The 21149-nt window shown below is 39.9% G+C and overlaps 1 protein-coding gene across 6 annotated transcripts in view; it reads right to left on the bottom strand.

Annotated features, from left to right (window-relative positions):
• Positions 1-21149, bottom strand: part of POU2F1 (POU class 2 homeobox 1) — a 178631-nt gene that overhangs the window by 45389 nt on the left and 112093 nt on the right. The window lies entirely within an intron of this gene.

Below are 21149 nucleotides of genomic sequence, written 5' to 3'. Positions count from 1 at the left end.
CCTAATGCTCAAGTATTTTTTTAAGGATATAATACATGGTTTTCAAACTACAATATCCAGGTACTATTTAGAAATCACCAGAATTCTTTGCACTCAACAAAATATAACAGACTCCAGGAACCTGCAAGAATCACTGAGGCACATGAATGTGGTCCTGACCTGCCAGTTCCTACCACTCAAACAACCCATCTGCCCGTCCTCACTCCCGTGTGTGCACACATGGAGCACACCTGTTGACACCTGTTGGGACAGTACGAGGCAGAACATCAAAGTAGTATTTCTAAACGGCTACTAACTTCTGCCTTCATATACTCTCATTTCTAGCACACGAATCACTTTCAGAAGAATAATGAGGTAGATCACGGGACTCAAGAGACCTATTTAAGGCTTCCGTGAGATAATTCTAAAAGGAGTGTCCATATATTTCCACCTGCTTAAACCCTCATAGTGTATCGTTCTCTTATGGTTTTTTCCTAAAGTTTCCCATAAATAGTAAATTAAAGAACTACCTAGACATAAACATTTAATCAAGTTAAAAGGGTACATACTTGTGTCAAGTAGTGAGAAACTAGTGTGAAATAAAACTTAAAAGTAATTAATTAGGGTCACCTTCATGAGCCACGTACAGAAGTTTCATTATTTTAAAGTTGCACATTTTGTCATTAGCCACTGGTCTCCATCTCCATGCAGAAAATCACTAATGCTCAATATATATGACATAAATGCGTAAGACTGAAAGAAGATGAGATTTTGAAAAACAGAGACAAGCGGTTAATTAACACGTCACCAATACAGGAAGTCTTCCAGAACCAAATATTTCACTCTCATGGAGATCCTAAAAATTCCATACACTGGTTCCACTTGCAAGTTCCCACAAAAATGAGAAGCTTGTGAATCACAAAGCACTCTAACACACGACTGACTGATTTCTATCCTTGGTACAGAGGCTGCCACAGTGGCCTATAAGTAATACTATTTAGGTGCCCTGTCTCTACCTCTTGGGGGGGATGCATAAAGGCATGGTATCTAAAGCCAGCGAAGTGAAACGACATTCTTAGACAATTCAATTAAACAGAGATAAATTCAATTCAGATAAATAGAGATTTAAGATGCAAAAGCAGGTATTTTTTTAAGTAAAACTCTGAGGCTCCCCTATAAGGTAAGGGATGGAAGAAAGGAGGTATCACAGGGAAATCATTCTTGTAAAACATAAAGACCTAACCTGGGCTAAAAGGAAAGAAGAAAGAACACACACACACACACACACACACACACACACACACACACACACATCAGACTTGAGTATGAAGACGGTAGTACAGGGAGACAGGATGTTGGGAGTCAAACCAAATGTGTGCCAGAGAAAACAGGAACATAAATAAGGAACTGGGGGTATTAACAGCTTGGGAGAGAAGGTGAATTATGTAAGAAGATTAACATAAGATATACAGAGTTTGAGAAACCCCAAAACAACGTAAGAAAAGTGACCCAGAAGGCATTTAGAAATGACAGAGGCCAGAGATAAAGACTCTATAAAGTTGCCACCGAGCAGTGTTACTGAGGTGAACCTTGGAGATCTTGAATCCAACCTCCTTATTTTACTGGAACAAACAGATTAAGGAATCTTAAGTGAATTATTCAAAATGTCACAGCTAGTTAGTGGAAGAGCCCAGACAAGGACAGGGTCCCCTGGTTATATCATTCACAGGGAAGTGATAGGTGAAATCTGAAGAGTAAAAGTGTCAACCAACTAAGAGTGGATATAGAGCAAAGAAGCCTGAAGAGGGCACCTACATTAGGAAATGTAAAGACAAAGATTAAGCAGTTAGAATACAGAAAAAAAATCCCTTAGGACTAGGGTGCCTCAGGAGCCTTGTAGCCAAAGCAAGCTACAAGGACAGGGTAGTTTACTGCTGTCAAATGGTACAGAAAAAGATCAAATACTAAGAAATTAAACCAAAGATAATAGATAAAAGGGAATAAAGGAAAGACCAACAATAATCAAAGAGGGGGAAAACCCCACATAACAGAAACACCAGCTTGGTTCTTTCAAAAGAACCGTATAGATTATAAACTGGTATGATGGAATAAAAAAATAAAAGAGAAGGAGCAAATGATTTAAGGATGACAGAAAGAAGGACACAATAAAAAAATGCCGCAGATACTATAAAAGAGGATTATCATGAACCAATAAAATTCATGCCAATGAAAGTAAAACTTAAAAATGGATTACTCTCTAGAAAATATAACTTACCGAGACTGACTCAAGAAGAAACAGAAAATCTAAAGGGTCCTGTAGTATTTGAATAAATTTAATTTGTCAGTAAAAATCTTCCCAAAAGGAAAAATGAAAACAATTTCACTCTGCTTGCTTCCAGAAATCCAAAGGAAAAATAATTCCAGTATTTCACAACTTTTTCAGAGTAGGGGGAAAAAGTAAACAATTCCTAACTCACTTTATGAGGCCAGCAGAATCTCAATACCAAAACCTGACAAAGAGGAGTATAAAAAGGAAAAAAAAAATACATGCCCGTTTTACTCACAAACATATAAAAAAGTATCCTAAATAGTACTAGCAAAAATAATCTAATAAGGTAAAATATTAAGACTACAATGGACTGGGGGTGCCTGGCTGGCTCAGTCAGCAGAGCATGAGACTCTTGATCTCAGGGTCATGAGTTCAAGCCCCACATTGTATGTGGAGCCTGCTTAAAATAAAGATTAAATTTTAAAAAGACTACAGTGGATTTATTCCAGGAATGCAGGGTTAGTTTGGGGTTAAAAAAATAAAAAAATGTGGGGTGCTTGGTCAGTTAAGCGTCTGACTCTTGATTTCAGCTCAGGTCATGATCTCACAGTTCGTGAGTTTGAGCCCCACGTCGGGCTCTGTGCTGACAGCTCGGAGCCTAGAGCCTGCTTCAGATTTCTGTGTCTCCCTCTCTCTCTGCCCCTCACCCACTCACACTCTGTCTCTCTCTCTCTCTCTCAAAAATAGACATTAAAAAAAAAATTAAAAAGAAGTTTAAAAATAAATAAATGAATAAAATAAACACTTTTTAAAAATCAATTAATGGGATTCACCACATTCATTAAAAGGGGAAAACATAATCATCTCAAAGAATAAAGAAAAGCCTTTTCAATTTTCAATTAGAAATTTTCTAACTGAATTAGAAAAATTCAACATCCACTTATGATAAAAATTCTACGCATAAGAATAGAAAGAAACTTCCTTAACCCTTATAAAGAGTAAAAAGCACTCCCTTTAAGATTAAGAACAAGATAAGTGTGCCAGCTACTGGAAGGCTCAGCCAACAAAACAAGGCAAGAAAAGAAAATACAGAAGTTGGAAAAAAGAAATAAAACTGTCTTTTCAGATGATTTGATAATGTAAATAGAGTATCCTAAGGAATCTAATGATCTATTTCTAGAATAAGAGAGTTTAATAAGGCTACAGCACACAAAATCTATTTTAAAACTGCTTTCATACACCAAAAGAAAACATTTCTTACTAATTTTAACACTTCCAAAAATATACAATTCTGGGAATAAATCTATCAAACGATAGCAAGTCCTAATCAGTAGAAAACTGTAAAACTTTATTTAAAAATTATAAAGAGGGCATAAATAAATATTCATTTACTAGAAGCCTCAACACAGTAAAGATATTAGTCCATTCCAAACTGATCTATGGAATCAAAGCAATTTCATATGAAAATCTCAACAACTTTTTTTTTTTTTTATGTTTACTTATTTTTTAGAGAGAGTGAGTGGGGGTGGGGGGTAGCAGAGAGAGAGAGAGGGAGACAAAGAATCCCAAGCAAGCTCCACACTGTCACTACAAAGCCTGATGTGAGGCTAAAACTCACGAACCATTGAGATCATGACCTGAGCTGAAATCAAGAGTTGGATGCCTAACCGACTGAGCCACCCAGGTGCCCCTCAACAAGTTATTTTCTTTCTCTTTTTCCTTCATTCTCCTTCTCGGGGTTGGGGTGTGTGTGTGTGTGATTGACAGACTGATCCTAAAATTAATTAATTAACTGATTAATTTTAAAGTTTATTTTTTTTAGTCATCGCTACACCCAACGTGGGGCTTGAACTCACAACCTGGAGATTAAGAATCCCATGCTCTTCTGACTGAGCCATCCAGATGCTCCATGATTCTAAAATTTAAGTAGAAGGGCAAAGGGTCAAGATGCTTTAAAAAAAAAAAAAAAAAAGTGGAAGGACCTGTATTCTTTGAGACATTACGAGTTATCGCAGAATGACAATAATTAGAACAGTGCAGCACTTGTGCAGGACGAGCAGGCCAGAGCAGAATCTGGAAACAGAGCCACACGTATCTTTAGACACTTGATACATGACAGGGAGTGCTGCTCATCATGGAGTAAAGGATGGAGTTTTCAATAGAAGGGTAACTGGGTATCCATTTGGGAAAAAAAATGAAATTAGATCAATTCACACCATACAAAAGAGATAAAGAAGAAAAAAAGCAAGCAAGCAAGAAAAAGAAGATATTTTCAGAAGGATTAAAGGCTTAAATGTGAAGTACAAAACTAGTACCTTTTCAGAAGACGAACTAAGAGTATATTGTCATAACCTAGAGAAAAGGAAGGATTTGTTTATCGAGACTCCAAAAATGAAGACATACGTTTACTTCAAAACTGAAAGCTCTGTTCATCAAAGGACTACATAAAGAGAATGACAAGGAAAAAAATATACGTAATACATACAAACAAAGGATTAGTATTCAGGACACACAAAGAACTCGTATGAATCAATTAAAAAAGTCAACCCAATAGAAAAAAATGGGCAAAAAACAAATGAATAGGAATTTCACAAAAGAAGAAACATAAATGGTGCACAAACACTAGAAAAGGTGTTCAGCTTCCTTGGAAACTAAGTAAATGCAAATTAAAATCCAAATACAATACTACTTTACACCCACGAAATTGGCTAAAATTACAAAGGTGGTTAATGTCAAGTTTTGGTGAGATAAATTCTTATTCTCTGTTGGTAGCAATATAAACCAGTACAAATGCTTTGGAAAACTGGCGGCAAACCATAAGAGACTCTGAACAAACTGCGGGTTGCTGGAGGGGAGAGAGGCTAAATGGGTGATGGGCATTATGGAGGGCACTGCTGGGATGAGCACTGGGTGCTCTGCTGGGTTCTACTCCTGAAACCAATACTACACTGTATGTTAACTGACGTGAATTTAAATAAATGAATTTTAAAAAAAAGGAAAAAACACTGCTGGCAGTACTGAGTAACACTGGAATAAGTTCAGCAATTACACTACTAAGGAAACTCTGGTGACTTTCATGCATATGCATCAAGAGATAAGTACAAAATTATCTTATGGCAGTATGTCTGGAATAGCAAAAGCCTAAAAACAACCCAAATGTCCATCACTAATAAAACGGATAGAAAACTTGTGATGTACTCATATAATGGGATATTATATCCAGTGAAAATGAATTATAGACATATGTACTAACTTGGATGAATCTCCAAAACATAATGTTGAACAAAAGAAACCAGTCAGAACATAGTATGATTCGATTTATGTAGTGGGGACAGGTGAATCTAAGTATTATTTGAGGAAGTAAATACACAGATGCAAAAAATGTGGAAAGAAAAGCAATGTGACCAATAATGCTGAATTCAGGATGACTGTTCCCTCTGTGACAGAAGAAGCGACTGTGACCAGGGTGGACCTACACTGGCCCCCTGGGACATGGCAACAGTCTGATTCATGGCCAGAGTGGTAGACACAGGAGTGTTTATACATACATGTTCACATACAGGATTCTAAGAGTATTACGTTCACATGAAAACAGGAAAACACCCACAGTGACAAAATAGTTGCAGTACAATTTCGGAGACACATCCAGATGGCAAGGAGCAAAGGAAAAAGCAGGTGGTAATGAAGCCAAAGTGGTGAGCAGGGGTCCTTCCTTTAGTAAGTCTGGCAGTGGTGGGAGAGAGAGAGAGGACAGTAGTTGAAAGGGGTGTAGACTGGGGTGGAGGGTGAAGTCTGTGGGCTGATAAACCCTCACACACCTCGAGATTTTGAGGGAAGGTTCCATGGGAAGGGATACACTGAAGATACAAGAACAAGAGGAGGTGAAGAGATGAGGCAGGACCTTGAAGGAAATGAGAAGACACAGAATTAAGAGTGAAAAGTGGAGGATCATAATACTGGAAATGAATTTCTTAAAAGCGAACGAAAAGGAGAAGACGGACCTAGAAACACGTAACGCAGAGGGAGGTGGTGGGGCTCAAATCAGACAGCTACACTTTTCTCAGTAGTCCAAAGGCAGGCATTTTCAGAAAATAAAAACAGGAAAACAGAAAAAAAGGTAGAAAGGTTCGAGATAAGAGAAGAGGTTTGGGAATGTAAGGGATGCGGCAGGGAATCCATCAGAGGTGAGTCCAAGGCCAGCACAGGTTCCAGTGAAGGCCCAGCTGAATGCACATGGAGTTCAAGAAACGGGGAGTCCTCATCTCCCCGGAAGTTCGTTTCTCTCTTCATAACCAGCACTCAAGGATCACATACAAAAACGAAGGCTTCCTTGCTTCAGGAAGAGTTCACGCTACCCGGCTTCACACAGGTTTCTGACTCTCAAAGCCCTTTAAGAAGAGGGCGCAGCTCAAATGCTACCTTTTCACGGTTCCCAGCTCTCTAACCCAAAAGCAAAAATCTGTACCTTCTATATACTACTGCAACACATTTGGTACTTCTCCAGCATTTTTTGGGGGTGGGGAAGGGAGAAAACTGAGCTATGGCACACACAACAATGTGGATGAATCTCAAACATACGATGCTAAGCGAAAGAAGCCAGACTCAATAGCTACCTTGTATGATTCCATTTATGTGGCATTTGGGAAGACAACACTGAAAGGGACCATCAAAAGGAATCAATCAACCGCCTTAGTTTACACATGAGAAAAACAGAAAAATACGCAGAACTATTCCCACTGAAATAACTGAGCTGGATAGTAACTGAGGCCAAGACTGAAATTCGGAATCCCTTGACTCTCTTCTCATTGTTCCTTCTACTAGACCATCCTGTGACCAAGGAGTCCAATTCAACACTAATTAGCAAAGAATATTAACCAAGTGGCCAACCAGTAACTACAGTAAGGTCACGCTCATAAGGAGATAGCACATGATGAGGGTATAAGAAATTTGAGCCTTTGGGTTTTTTTTTTTTTTTTTAAGTTTATTTTGAGAGAGAGAGAGAGAGAGAGAGAGAGAGTGAGCGAGCGAGCGAAGGAGGGGCACAGAGAGAGGGAGAGAGAGAATCCTAAACTGGCTTTGCACAGTCAGCACAGAGCCCGAAGTGGGGCTCGAACTCACAAACCATGAGATCATGACCTGAGCCGAACGTAAGAGCTGGAGGCTTAAACGACTGAGCCACCCACGTGCTGCAAGCCTTTGGTTTCTACTTCACAGCTTGTTGCTTCAGTAATACCTATTTTAGGATAAGATAAAATTTTTAAGTGGATCGGTCCAATTTTATAGCTTATGAAAAATATTACCACATTAAATAAAAACAACTTTTGGCCAGAAACAAAAAGGGGGGGGGGGGGACTCAAAACAGGAAACAAATCAAAATGCCAATAGTAGCTACATTAATCTTTATTTTTCACAGTATCTATCAAGAGTATGACAACTAGTGATAACCACTTTCACTTTTCCTAAAACAGGCTTCCTTTCCATTTTTCCTTCAATGTCATCTCCAAAGTGATCTCTAAGAGGAGACTGACTTCCGTTATTTAACCTGTGCAGAGTACATCTGTTTTTTTGTAAGGGGAACGGTTCACTCATTTACCCTCTTCCTATTGTTGTGTCTCCATAAATGAACATGGAAATCTACACCCTCTGAACACTAATGTTAAAATGCATAAATGGGACAGGAAACACAACCTAGTAGGGAATAAAGAACGGTGACAGGAGGAGAAGAACGGGGGGAGGAAGGAGGAGTCAAAGAGAAAGGTGAGGTGATGCCCTCATAATAGGACCCCAGCACAGATGCCCTCTACATCTCCTCTATGCTGCACAGTGCCAGGTATTCCTCAACATGCTTCTGGAATCTACTCTTTAGGAAGACTTTAAGGGCCCATCTAGCTATAATATTTCCCCAAAACTTAATGCCTATTCAACCTAGTTTTTCTTAAGTAAGGGCACTTAATCCTTACTTAAGAGATAACATTAATATTTTTCAAATAGATCAACCCTTTAAGGCCAGTAATTAAAACTTACAGGAATATGATATTTTTGTAATCTCTCCAGGATAGAACTATGTCTAGAGGAAACCATGATACTTTAAAAAGAAAAAAAATCTTTTTTCTAATGTCCATGGCCTCAGATTCTTTTGCTAAATGCATGGAAATAGATTTGTTACTGTGGTTCTCAGACCAAGTATCAGAATCATTCACATCACAAAACAGAATTAAATCAGAGGAAAGAAGTGGGTTACAGAGAACTGAAATTTCTGGAATGCTGGAAAATATTTAGGTATTCTCTAATTTCAAAGGAGGATCAAAAATAATTTACTGTGAGTGGAGACCTAAACCCTGAATATATAAAAGGGCAAGGTATGCTCTTTATTCTCAGATCTATTAAGATCCTCCTTGTAAGCAGAGTGTCATAGGCAGCTGCCTTCCCCCATCCCCGCAATTAAGAATGTTGGGGACAGAGGGAAGCTACATTAAATATACTATACCTGTGCTGAGGCTACTTTGCTTCCAATAACATTTAGTATCATTGGCTAATTAAATGGGGAACTTAATTTAACTTGCAGTGTACATGATCTCCTCTTACAGTCTGGTCCATCTGTGGGGCCCCTGGGTGACTCAGTTGGTTAAGCGTCTGACTCTTGATTTCGGCTCAAGTCATGGTCTCCTGGTTCATGAGTTTGAGCCCCACATGGGGTTTCGTGCTGGCAACGCAGAGCCTGCTTGGGATTCTCTGTCTCTGTCTCTGTCTCTCTCTCTCTGTCCCTCCCCTGTTCATGCTCTCTCTCAAAAATAAATAAAACATTAAAAAAAAAAATCTGGCCCATCTGAAAACTCTATATTGCCTTCATTATTTTTAACCTATTCTAATAGTGACTACTTTGGAATATAGATATAGGGATTATTTGGCTGTTTCCAAAATGATTAACTAAGTCTTAACCAACCAGGTTGTCCACCTCTACAATTTGAAAGAAATTTCTTTCTTTTCTTTTCTTTCTTTCTTTCTTTCTTTCTTTCTTTCTTTCTTTCTTTCTTTCTCTTTTTCTTTCTTTCTTTCTTTCTTTCTTTCTTTCTTTCTCTTTCTTTCTCCTTCCTTCCTTCCTTCCTTCCTTCCTTCCTTCCTTCCTTCCTTCCTTCCTTCTTTCAGTGTTTATTTATTTTGAGAGACAGTATGAGTGGAGGAGGGGCAGAGAAAGAGCAAAAGAGAATCCCACTGCCAGCACAGAGCGCGACACGGGGTTTGATCTTCTCAACCATGAGATCATTGGCCTGAGCTGAAATCAAGAGTTGGATGCTTAACCGATTGAGCCACCCAGGCGCCCTGAAATTTTTCCTTTCAAATGAACGGTTTTACCTTTATAGGATAAACCTATCATTATGGCAATACACACGAGAGTTATGACTGAATCATCTCCCATTTGCAGTGAGACTACTGTTTTTGTTTATGTGCATTTTGTTTTGCTATAATTATTTAGGCATAAACAAAAACTAAAGAGAACCAAGAATATCATGTAGAAGAAAGATCCTGCTGGAAGAATAAACGCTACATTCAACAAACATTTACTGTGCATTGGTGTGTCAAGTACTGAGGTTAGATAAAGATGAAAACAACACAGTCCTTGCTCTTAATTAGTTCTCAGGCCTATTAATTCATTCATTAAAGAAATACTCACTGAGTACACTGAGTATCTATGTGGCAGACACTGTTCTTGATGCAAGAGATAGAATAGTAAAGAAGAGAGACAGAAACCACGGTTTCATAGAGCTTACATTCCAGTGTGGGGAAGAGGCAATAAAAGTGAAAAATACTGAACATCAGGTAGGAATAAATGCAATGCAAAAATAACGAGGAAAAGACATAAGGAGTCTGGTGGGGGTGTACCAGTAACCACAGTGCTTTCAGTTTCATGCAAAGATACACACATTGTGGCAACTCCAACAACAGATAGGGTGGTCAACAACAGGGTACGTATGACCAGAACATAGAAAGGGGACTTGAAGGGAGAAGAGAACAGGCAGTGCTGGGGAAAACTTCCTGGAGGCAACATTTTGGTTGAACCTTAAAGCGGAAGAGACGAAATTAACCTGAAATGGCTATGTGATGGAGAACATCCAATCTTTCCCTACCAGAAGCAGAAGACACTGTAATACGAAAGTTTACCATCCAGGAATCCAAATGAACAATCTTAGGTATTCTATTAGGTCCTTGGGTTACAAAGATAAACAAGTTATACACCGAAAGGACATGGGGCTCACAGTTAGGTATGGGTGACAGATAAGAAAAAGTATTATAATGTGAAAGACAAGCACCACAAAGAAGTTATCTACAGAAAAATGGTAGAAGGTACAACACAAACAAGAAGAGAGTCACCATCCTCAAACAAAGAAAGGCAGAACACAGTATTTGCTCAAAGAAAGGTACAAAGTGCTTTGAGAGTTCTAGCGTGGCTAAGAAGAAGGGGAGAGTCAGACATAAAGGTGGGCTGGGGTTACAGTGAGGCCTGAACCACCAAGGTAAGAAAAGTGAAAACCTAATGGTTCAGATGTAAACACAGTTTATATTAGCCACTGTTCATCTCATTACTATAAGACATTCTGACCACGATATCGAGGGAGATACACAAAGACACAATTGGAAAAAAGAGAAAGGATTCCGTTTCTAATATTATTTCCTGAGGAAAAATGAGTGCAGTTTGCTACTTTAAAAGTACATTATTCGGACACGTGGGTAGCTCAGTTGGTTAAGCGTCCAACTCTTGGTCTCAGCTCAGGTCACCTCGCAGTTTTGTGGGTTCGAGCCCCACGTCGGGCCCTGCACTGACAATGTAGAACCTGCAAAGAGAACTCTCCTCTCCCTCTCTCTCAGCCCCTCCCTTGCTCCCTCTTTCTCTCTCTCAAAATAAATAAATAAACTTAAAAAAAAAGTACATTAAAAAAAAAGTACATCATTCAACCCATTAGGATACCCATAAGAGGAAAAAACACGGAAAACAAGTGTTGGCAAGAATGTGGAGAAACTGGAATCTTTGTACGCTGACTGTGGAAACGTAAAATGGTTCAGCTGCTGTGGAAAAGAGTTTGGTGGTTCTTCAGAAAGTTAAACGCAGCATTATTATAGTGACCCATCAATTCCACTGCTAGCAATATACCCAAAAGAACTGAAAACGGGTACTCAAACAAATCTCTGTCCATGCATGTGCACAGCAGCACTACTCATAACAGCCAAAAAGTAGAAACAACCCAAAACGTCCATCAACAGATGACTGGATAAACAAACTGTGGTGTATTCATACAGTGGAATATTACTCAGCCATAAAAGGGAGTGAATATCATACATGCTACAACATGAATGAGCCTCGAAAGCATTATGCTAAGTGAAGGAAGCCAGACACACAAAAGGTCACACAGCACAGGATTCCATTCATAGGAAATATCCAGAATAGGTAAATCTGCAGAGACAGAATACAGATGTATGGTTGCCAGGGGGGGGGGGGGGGGGGGGGGGGGGGGGAGAAGAAAATAGACAGCTGCTTCCTGAGTAAAGGTTTCCCTTTGGGGGCGATAAAACTATTCCAGAGCTGGATAGAGGCAGTGGCTGCACAAACTGTGAATGTACTTAAATGCCAATGAATTGTTCACCTTAAATGGTTAATTTTATGTTATATACATTTCACCTCAATTAAACAAAAACGCAAACAAATCTGACCGTACAAATCTTGCTTCCCTTTGGGCTCAAAGGTTGCCCACAGCAACCAGTCTCACCCAGCCAATGGGCTGCTGACACTGTGCTACAGACCCAGTAATGGGGGCCAGGGGGCCTTCTATTCTAAGCTACCTCAGTTATCAGTGCTTAGAAACCTAAAGCTTCCCTTCCTGGGAATTCTGACTCCTGAATCATCCATTCTTTTTGTACCACTCCCTCCTACTGGTTCCTCTCCTTAACATACAAATGTACTTGACCTCCTCTCCTATTCTTTCCTTCCATTTATTTAATATAGAATCACCACCATCATCGTCATGTTCAGAATAAATACTGCCAGTTACTGAGCACCTACTGAGTCATACATCTATTTGCTTTCAATGTATACATCGCTTTTACACAATGATTTATTACTATTGACAGCTAAGAAAACTGTGACACAGAAAGAAACCATTTGCCCAAAGTAACATGACTGGTAAGTGAAAAGACCCAGGGACCTGATTCCAGGTGGTCTGGTTGCAGAGCCTGAGCTCCTAACCACTATGCTGTACAACCTCTCACAGTTTCTGTTCAGAGTGGCCTACATTCATCATTCCCCTTCTTCAGTCATCCACCTCTCTAGCCACAGCGATTTCTTTCTCTACCACTTACCCAAAACCATTTAACAGGCCCCCTAGTAATGACTAACCGCCAACTGCAGAGGTCACAGTTTAAGCCTCCCCCCCACCCCATCTTGACCTCTCTGCAGGACCTGACTACACCCGACACGAGCTCCCCGCACGCTGCGGTCTGCTTCACTGCTGAGCTCCACGGTTGCCCATCAGTCTACTTAAGCACCGTCCAGCAGACGTTTGTTTCTGTAACGACGGAAATGTCACCTATATGTGCTACCCAGTATGGTAGCCTCTCACCACACGTGGCTCCCGAGAGCTAGAAGTGTGGCCGGCATGATGGAATCTGCAACTTAATTTAATCGTAACCTTGACAGCCGTAGGCAGCCGTGGCCGTCCTCCCGGATGGTGCAGGGCCCCTGCATGGCTCCTCTTCCTCTGCCAGCCCGTTCAGCGCTGTGGAAGAGGTGTGTCCTTGGTTCTTTTCCAGGCTCGCTCCACTCTCTTCCCAGCAGTGTGTTCCTGCTAAGTACTCCCACTCCCACGTCAGCAGCCGGGTTTCTTTCCTAGCCCCGGCGTCAATTGCGCGCTTGTTGGCCTGCAGGCACCACCGGCCTGCAGGCACCACGAGGCACCCCCAATGCAACACTTTCAGAACTTAACGCATCACCTCATTGTCAAGTCTACTCGAAGCTCAGGCGGTCCCTGCTCTAGAGAATGGCACTACATCTATCCCGGTCCCAGGCCAAACATAGGCACTCGAGTCCCTTCCTGCTTCTTTCACTCCCTCTCCATCTCCTCTCCTCCTCCCACATATGCTCATTAAATCTGACCCCGTGTTTCCACTGCCACTGCTCTACGCCTGAGTTCCATACAATGGCTCTAACTGAAGGAGTAATGAGTTTAGCTCTCTTGCTTCAAGTAAGATGTAAAGTACAACAGGGCTAGAAAATTCTTTTATACTTGTTGGAAAAAAAAAAAAAAACCCCACAAAAAATTAACATGACAGGAAACAAAACTGCCCTCTAAGGGAGGAAGGAGAAAATTATTATAAACAATCCCATAATCTCTACCTAAAGGGGCCTTTTAGCAATAAATCCTCTTTCATTAATGTTCCAAATTTCTATTGGGAGTGAATAAAAATGAAATGGATACTACCTTTAAAATTCTGTATTTATTCTTAGGTTATCTCTTGGCAAAAGGATCCTTCCTTCCTTCCTTCCTTCCTTCCTTCCTTCCTTCCTTCCTTCATTTATTTAATTTTTATTTTTGAGAGAGAAAGAGAGCTGGGGAGAGTGGCCGAGGGGGGAGAGACAGGCTCTTTAAGCAGGCTTCATGCCCAGCGCGGAGCCCGACACGGGGCTCAATTTCATGACCCTGGGATCATGACCTGAGCCAAAGTCACGAGTTGGATGATGCTCAACCGACTGACTCTGGGTTTTGGCTCAGGTTACGACCTCACAGTCTGTGAGTTCGAGCCCCACTACCAGTGCAGAGCCTGCTTGGGATTCTCTCTCTCTCTCTGACCCTCCCCTGTTCATGTGCTCTCTCTCTCAAAATAAAAAAATAAACAAACTTAAAAAAATAGTCTTGAATTAAGATTTGAATGAAATGCCACTTAGTATTCTCACAGCTTCAGTAATTATAGCTCCTTGCTTCATACACCAGAAACAAAAAACAAACAAAACCCCCAAAATTCCAACATGCACCAATGGGGCAGGGCCAGGTCAAGTTTCTTAAAATGCAACGGTCAGAATATTCTAGAAGCCATATCCTGTAACCGATACCTATCAAACCAAACACCAGAGGAAGATCCATCTTTACTACAGGCATTTGCTTTTCGCTTCTAGACCACAAGCACACTGTATACCCTCCACCCCAGGCTCTCTAGAAGTGCTGCAGCCAGTTTCACTGACCCAAGGAACTGCCCACTATTTAAAACTTTAGGAACTCCAAGAAAAACCCATATTGGTACTTCCACCGTCAGGCTTAGATAAGACCACTTTGGTCAGTACAGAATGTAGTCTACGCAGTAAAACACATAATAAATTTAAAATAATAACGGCAAAAACAGTAAGAATATCAGAAATGGCCCTTGGATAAACGTAAGTTCAAAGGGAAAATAGTCCTTTGGAGTCTGAAATCTGCTATTGCTCTACCATTTTGATGAGAACTTTATGGGAGGCCTGTTCCTCAGTGGATTTCTGAGGCTTCTCTGAAAAAACTGTATTTCCTCTGGAAATGTCTTCCAAAACTCATGCTGGTTGAAGATTTAAAAAATCTTCAATTACTATGAAGAACAGCAGGTATATTTACTGGTGCCCTGGTCTTTCAGGATCCTTCTCTTTATCTTGGAGAAAACGATATCTGCTCAGGCTCTCTTACGAATATAATTCCCTAATATCAGCTCTGGCACTAATAAATCCCACAGAACAAATATATCCCTGGTTGCTAGAAACTTCTGATAAAATATTTTTGGAATGCAACTTCACAGGTGTATACTGGGCTGCATTAATAAATTATCTGGTCTCTTCAGTTGCGAAAAGCCCTTGACATTACCCTGGGGAAAAAAATCACCTGAATGAAAATTCAGGTAAATGACGACAGAGCTGGGGAGCCGTAGCTCTATCATAACACAGTTCACTGACCACAAACACATAATCAACAAGTGAGTCAGTTGCTTTGAAATAAGTTTTAATATTTCAAAGCAATTAAATATTATCAAAAAAATAACGTCTTATATTTAAAAAAAATTTAAATCTAATGTCATTTTTGCCTTAATTATAAAACATAGTTACAATAAGCCAATGGTAAGTCTTCAAAAATAACAATAAGCCAATGGTGACGGTAACGGCTGCACTGGAAGTCAGAAGAACTGGAACACTGTCTAGTTCCGAGGATGACCAATGATAAAGGATCTAGAAGTCATATGACATGATGGCAGAAAACCTGAAGGGATCAGAGAACTTCTGGCCAATCTACCTCCTCTTCATTTTACTGCTTCCTCATGCCAAGCATATACACCATCACTACCATCACAGTTAAATCCTGTCCAGGCCTCAAAATCCAGTCGAAGCTCCACTTTCTACAAAGCCCTCGTGACCCGCCCCCAGCTAGAAACAACTTCTCCCACGCTGATGTCTCATGGACCGTGGCATACTTCTTATGAATCTTCGATTACATTTTCATCATATTTTCTGGTTGGAGATGTTTATCGAGAACAAAATCAATATTTTATTTAGCTTTGGTGTTCTTACAGTGTCTTGCACAAGGAAGACAAAACATAAGGAACAACACAGCTTAAAAGGATAAGAGAATGGCTCTGCTCACGTTTATAGATACGTGTGACCTTTGTAAAGGGATCAAACATCTCTGAGTCTCCATTCCCTGATCCATAAAAAGAGAAAAACAGTGCCTCATATCACTGTTACAAGGATGAACTGACACAATCTATACAAAGTGCTTAACACACCTAGTAAATACTTACTGATAGCCCTTATTGTAATATTACGGTATAAATTATCAGGCTATAATAAATTATAATATTGTATAATAGATTAGCGCTTTAAAACAAACGTCAAGTAAATGGAGGAGACTTAAAATATGGCAGTGACTTCCAGAAGAGCTTTCTTTCTTTTTTTTTTTTTTTAAAGTTTATTTATTTATTTTGAGAGAGAGAGCAAGAGCACAAGTGGGGAAGGGGCAGAGAGAGTGGGAGACAGAATCCCAAGCTGGCTCCACACTGTCAGTGCAGAGCCTGACACGGGGCTCGAACTCATGAACTGTAAGACCATGACCTGAGCTGAAATCAAGACGTGGAGGCTTCATGGGCTAAGCCACCCAGATGTCCCAGAAGAGTTTTCATGTTGTGAAAGGTTTGGAAAATCATTTCAACCTTTATTACTCCTAAGGGCAGAATTCAAAAGAATATAGGTAACAGGGCTATACAATAGAATAAGATGCATCAAAAATTACTATTCCCGGGGCCTTGGGTGGCTCAGTCAGTTGAGTGTCCAACTTCATCTCAGGTCATGACCTCACAGTTCGTGGGTTCAAGCTCCACATCAGGCTTTGTGCTGACAGTGAGGAACCTGGTTCGGATTCTGTCTCCCTTTCTCTCTGCCCCTAGCCTGCACAAGCTTTCTTTCTCTCAAAAATAAACATTTAAAAACAAACAAACAAACACTACTATTCCCTGTCAGTGGATGAGCCCAGGCACAGGGTAGATGACCATTTGTTAGAAGTACTGATGAAAGAAGTTTGCTGATTAAAACTGAGCAAGACTTTAAAATTTGTCCAATAATTCTAACATCAAAAAAAAATTCTCTGGTTGTTTCTACTCATGTTTATAAAACTTGATACAATTTTTTGACTTTTTCAATTGCTATCTATACCACAGTTGATCAGATTTAATTCAGAATAAAGTAGTGTATGAGGCAGAACAATGGCCAAAGAGGTCTACAACCTAATTCCTAGAAGCTATGAACAGTTACCTCACACAGCAAGAGGATTTTACAGATCTGATTAAAGGTCTTGAGATGGCAAGATTATGCTCAAGTATGTGGGTAATCATAACGTTCCTTATAAGAGGAAAGGGAGGGGGTGCCTAGATGGCTCAGTCCGCTAAAAGTGTCTGACTCTTGATCTCAGGGTCTTGAGTTCAAGCCCTATGTTGGGCTGCACGCCCTACTTAGAGGCGGAGGTGGGGAAAGAGGAAGAGGGGGTCAGTGAGAGAGAAGATGTGATGATGGAAGCAGGAGTCAGATGGACAGACTGAAAGACCTGAAGAGACCTCACTTCCAGTGTTGAAGACAGAGGACGATGCCACAAATCAAGGAATGTAGGGGGCCTACGGAAGCTAGAAAAGGGAAGAAAGTGGATTCTCCATAGAGCCTCCTGAAGGAATGCAGGCCTTACAACACCCTAATTTTAGAACTCCTAACATCCAGAACTGTAAAGATAATAAATTTGTGTTGATTTACTCAACAATTTTACTACTAGTTATATCCTCCAAAGAACTGAAAAACAGCGACTCTTAAGATACTTGTGCACCAACGTTCACTGCAGCTGTAGCTAAAAGGTGAAAACAACCCAGCCGTCTATCAAGAGAGATAAAATGTGGAATATGCACACAATGGAAGATTATTAAGCTACACATGCTATAACATAACGAACCTTGAAAATATGCTAAATGAAGCAAGTCCGACACAAAAGAATATTGTATGATTCCACTTCTATAAAGTATCTAGAAAGACAGAAAATAGATTAGAGGTTACCAAGGGCTGGGCGGAGGAAGAAATGAAGAGCTATTGCTTCCCCTGGGGGAAATATCCTTGGCAGTATCCTTGTCCAATATACTATAAGAAATATCATTACTATTCTCTTATCCAGATGTATAATTTTGTTGAGAGGAAATTATTCTGGCAAAATAATCCAATCTTCCATTTTCTTCACTCATGATCTTGGACTTTTTAAGTGAGGCTATGAAAAGGTTATAGAACCTATTGGCTAGATAAACAACACATTTGTTTTCTTTAAACTAAGCCTGGGGGTGTCTGGGTGGCTGGCGATCCATGAGTTCAAGCCCCGCGTCAGGCTCTGCGCTGACAGCTCAGAGCCTGGAGCCTGCTTCAGATCCTGCGTCCCCCTCTCTCTGCCCCTCCCCTACTCACGCTGTCTCTCTCTCTCTCTCTCTCTCTCAAAAATAAATAAGTGTGGGAAAAAATTAAAAAAGAAAAAAAAAAACTAAGCCTGACCCCCCCCTCCCAAAGTTTATTAATCTTATTTGTTTGTTTATTTATATCAGTTCCTTAAAGGTAACTATGTCAAAAATCATTCACTCTACTCAAACTCTCAAATTTGAGGCAGTGTAAGATAACGAAAAGGAATGAATGGCTCATGGTCTTTATGATCATAAATTAACAGTTCTGAATTAAGTTCCCTTATCTGTAAAACAGGCATACTACTTACCTGATAGGAATATCTTAACAATTATGATGTAAAGCATACCTAATAAAGCAACAAGCCATGCATGCCTAGTAACATTTCAACACATTTTAACTGCTGCCATTATTTTTACTACCATCCTTGCTTTTCTCTTAAATACCCACTTGAACTACTTTAACGATAAATGAAAAGGATGAAGCAATTTGAATTTGAATTATTCTTCATTTTCCTTTTTCCTGCCACCTCGATGTTCTGTCATTCGTCAATCCTATCTTCTCCCCAGTTGCAGAAAAAGGGACACATCTCTTTCCAGTTTCCAAGTGTATCCTCCACTCTGTACTTGTGAGCCTAGCTCTTCCCCTACCTTAGTTCCATCAACTGTTTTTCTGTCTTCAGCCTCTTTCTCTCTTGTGGTTCCTTCCGGCCGGCCCATAAACATACTCAAATTTCCTCAACTGGAGGAACAGTATTGGAAGTCCTAGCCTGAGGAATTAGGCAAGAAAAAGAAATAAAAGGCATCCAAATTGGACACAAAGAAGTAAAACTGTCACTGTCTGGGGATGACACGATTCTACATCTAGAAAACCCTAAAGACTCCTCCAAAAACTGTTAGAACTAATAACTGAATTCAGTAAAGTAGCAGAATACAAAAACCAATATATAAAAATCTGTTTTGTCTTTATAACTGACAACAAACTCTCAGAAAGAGAAATTAAGAAAACAATCCTATTTATAACTGCATCAAAAAGAATAAAATACCTAGAAGTAAATTTAACCAAGGAGATGCAAGACCTATGCGCTGAAAACCACAAGACGGTGATGAAAGACGCTGAAGAGGACACAAATAGATGGAAAGATCTTCTGTGCTTATGAACTGGAAGAATAGTGTGAAAATGTCAATATTACTCACACCAATCTACAGATTCCATGCAATCCCTAGCAAAATCCCAATGACATTTTTCACAGAAACTGTTTCTGTGATTAGTCCTAAAATGTGTATAGAACCACAAAAGAGCCTGAATAGCCAAAGCAATCTTGAGAAAGGCTACAGCTAGAGGCATCACACTGCCTGACTATAAACTATATTACAAACCTATAATCATCAAACCAGTATGGTATTGGCGTAAAAACAGACACAGAGATTAATACTGTTGATCTGTACTACCGTATAGAGGGTCCAGAAATAAACACAGGCACATACGGTCAATTTATGACAAAATACAGAAAGGACTTGTGCAACTCAATAAAGAAAAAAAATCAATCTGATAAAAATGGGCAATTTTCCCAAAGAAGACATACGGATGGCCAACAGGTACATGAAAAGATACTCAGCATCACTAATCATCAGGGAAATGCAAATCAAAACCACAATGAGATACCCCCCATACCTGTCAGGACGGCTATTCTCAAAAAGACAAGAAATAACAAGTACTCGTGAGGATGTACAGAAAAGGGAAACTTAGTGCACCGCTGGTGGGAATGTAAATTGGTACAGCCACTATGGAAAACAGCATGGAGAATCCTCAAAAGACTAAAATAGAACTACCAGCAATTCCCCTTCTGTGCATTATCGGAAAACACAAAACAAAACAAAAACAGTAATTAGAAAAGGTATGCACGCTCATGTTCACCGCAGCACTATTCACAATAGCTAAGATATGGAAACAACCAGTGTCCATCCATGGATGAATGGATAAAGAAAGTGTGGTTATATTCACACAGTGGAATACCCTTCAGCCATAACAAAGAATGAAGTCTTGCCATTTGTGTTAACACGAATGGACGTGGAGGGTATCATGCTAAGTGAAGCAAGTCAGAGAATGACAAATGTCATATGATTTCACTTATAGGTGGAATCTAAAAAGGAAAACAAACAGAACAAACCTCATAGATGCAGAGAACAGACTGGTGGTTGCTAAAGGGGAGGGTGACTGGGTGGTGGGTGAACAGGGAGAAGAGGGTCAAGAGGTACAAACTTCCGGTCATAAAATAGTAAGTCATGGGGATGTAATCACAGCACAATGACTATATTCAACAATACTGTATTGCATATTATGTAACTTTACATGGTGACAGGGGACATTAGACTTACGTGGTCATCATTTCACAGTGTATACAAATATTGAATCATATTGTACACCTGAAACTAATGTAACATATGTCAATTAGACCTCAATTAAAAAAAATAGTCATGATTCGTGATTTCGAGCCCTGCAATGGGCTCTGTGCTGACAGCTCAGAGCCAGGAGCCTGCTTGGAATTCTGTGTCTCACTCTCTCTCTGCCCCTCCCCCACTCATGCTCTTTCAAAAATAAACATTAAAAAGAAAAAAGTATTCCAAATCCAAGAAAATGTGAGACTTTAGTTTTATTATAATTTATTATAATGCTAATTTAGCTATTATTATATTTTCAGTGGTTTTCTTCCACTGAAAACTTTACTTACTATTCAGTTAGCAAAAACTAAAAATGCATACACCCTTTACAATGAAACAATCTGCAGGTTTGTTTGCTTTAAAAAAAATTTTTTTTAACGTTTATTTATTTTTGAGACAGAGACAGAGCATGAGCAGGTGAGGAGCAGAGAGAGAGGGAGACACAGAATCTGAAGCAGGCTCCAGGCTCTGAGCTGTCAGCACAGAGCCC

The sequence above is a fragment of the Panthera leo genome, chromosome F3 (assembly GCF_018350215.1).
Source record: "Panthera leo isolate Ple1 chromosome F3, P.leo_Ple1_pat1.1, whole genome shotgun sequence".
Classification (NCBI taxonomy): domain Eukaryota; kingdom Metazoa; phylum Chordata; class Mammalia; order Carnivora; family Felidae; genus Panthera; species Panthera leo.
This window is presented reverse-complemented; position numbering and strand designations above follow the sequence as displayed.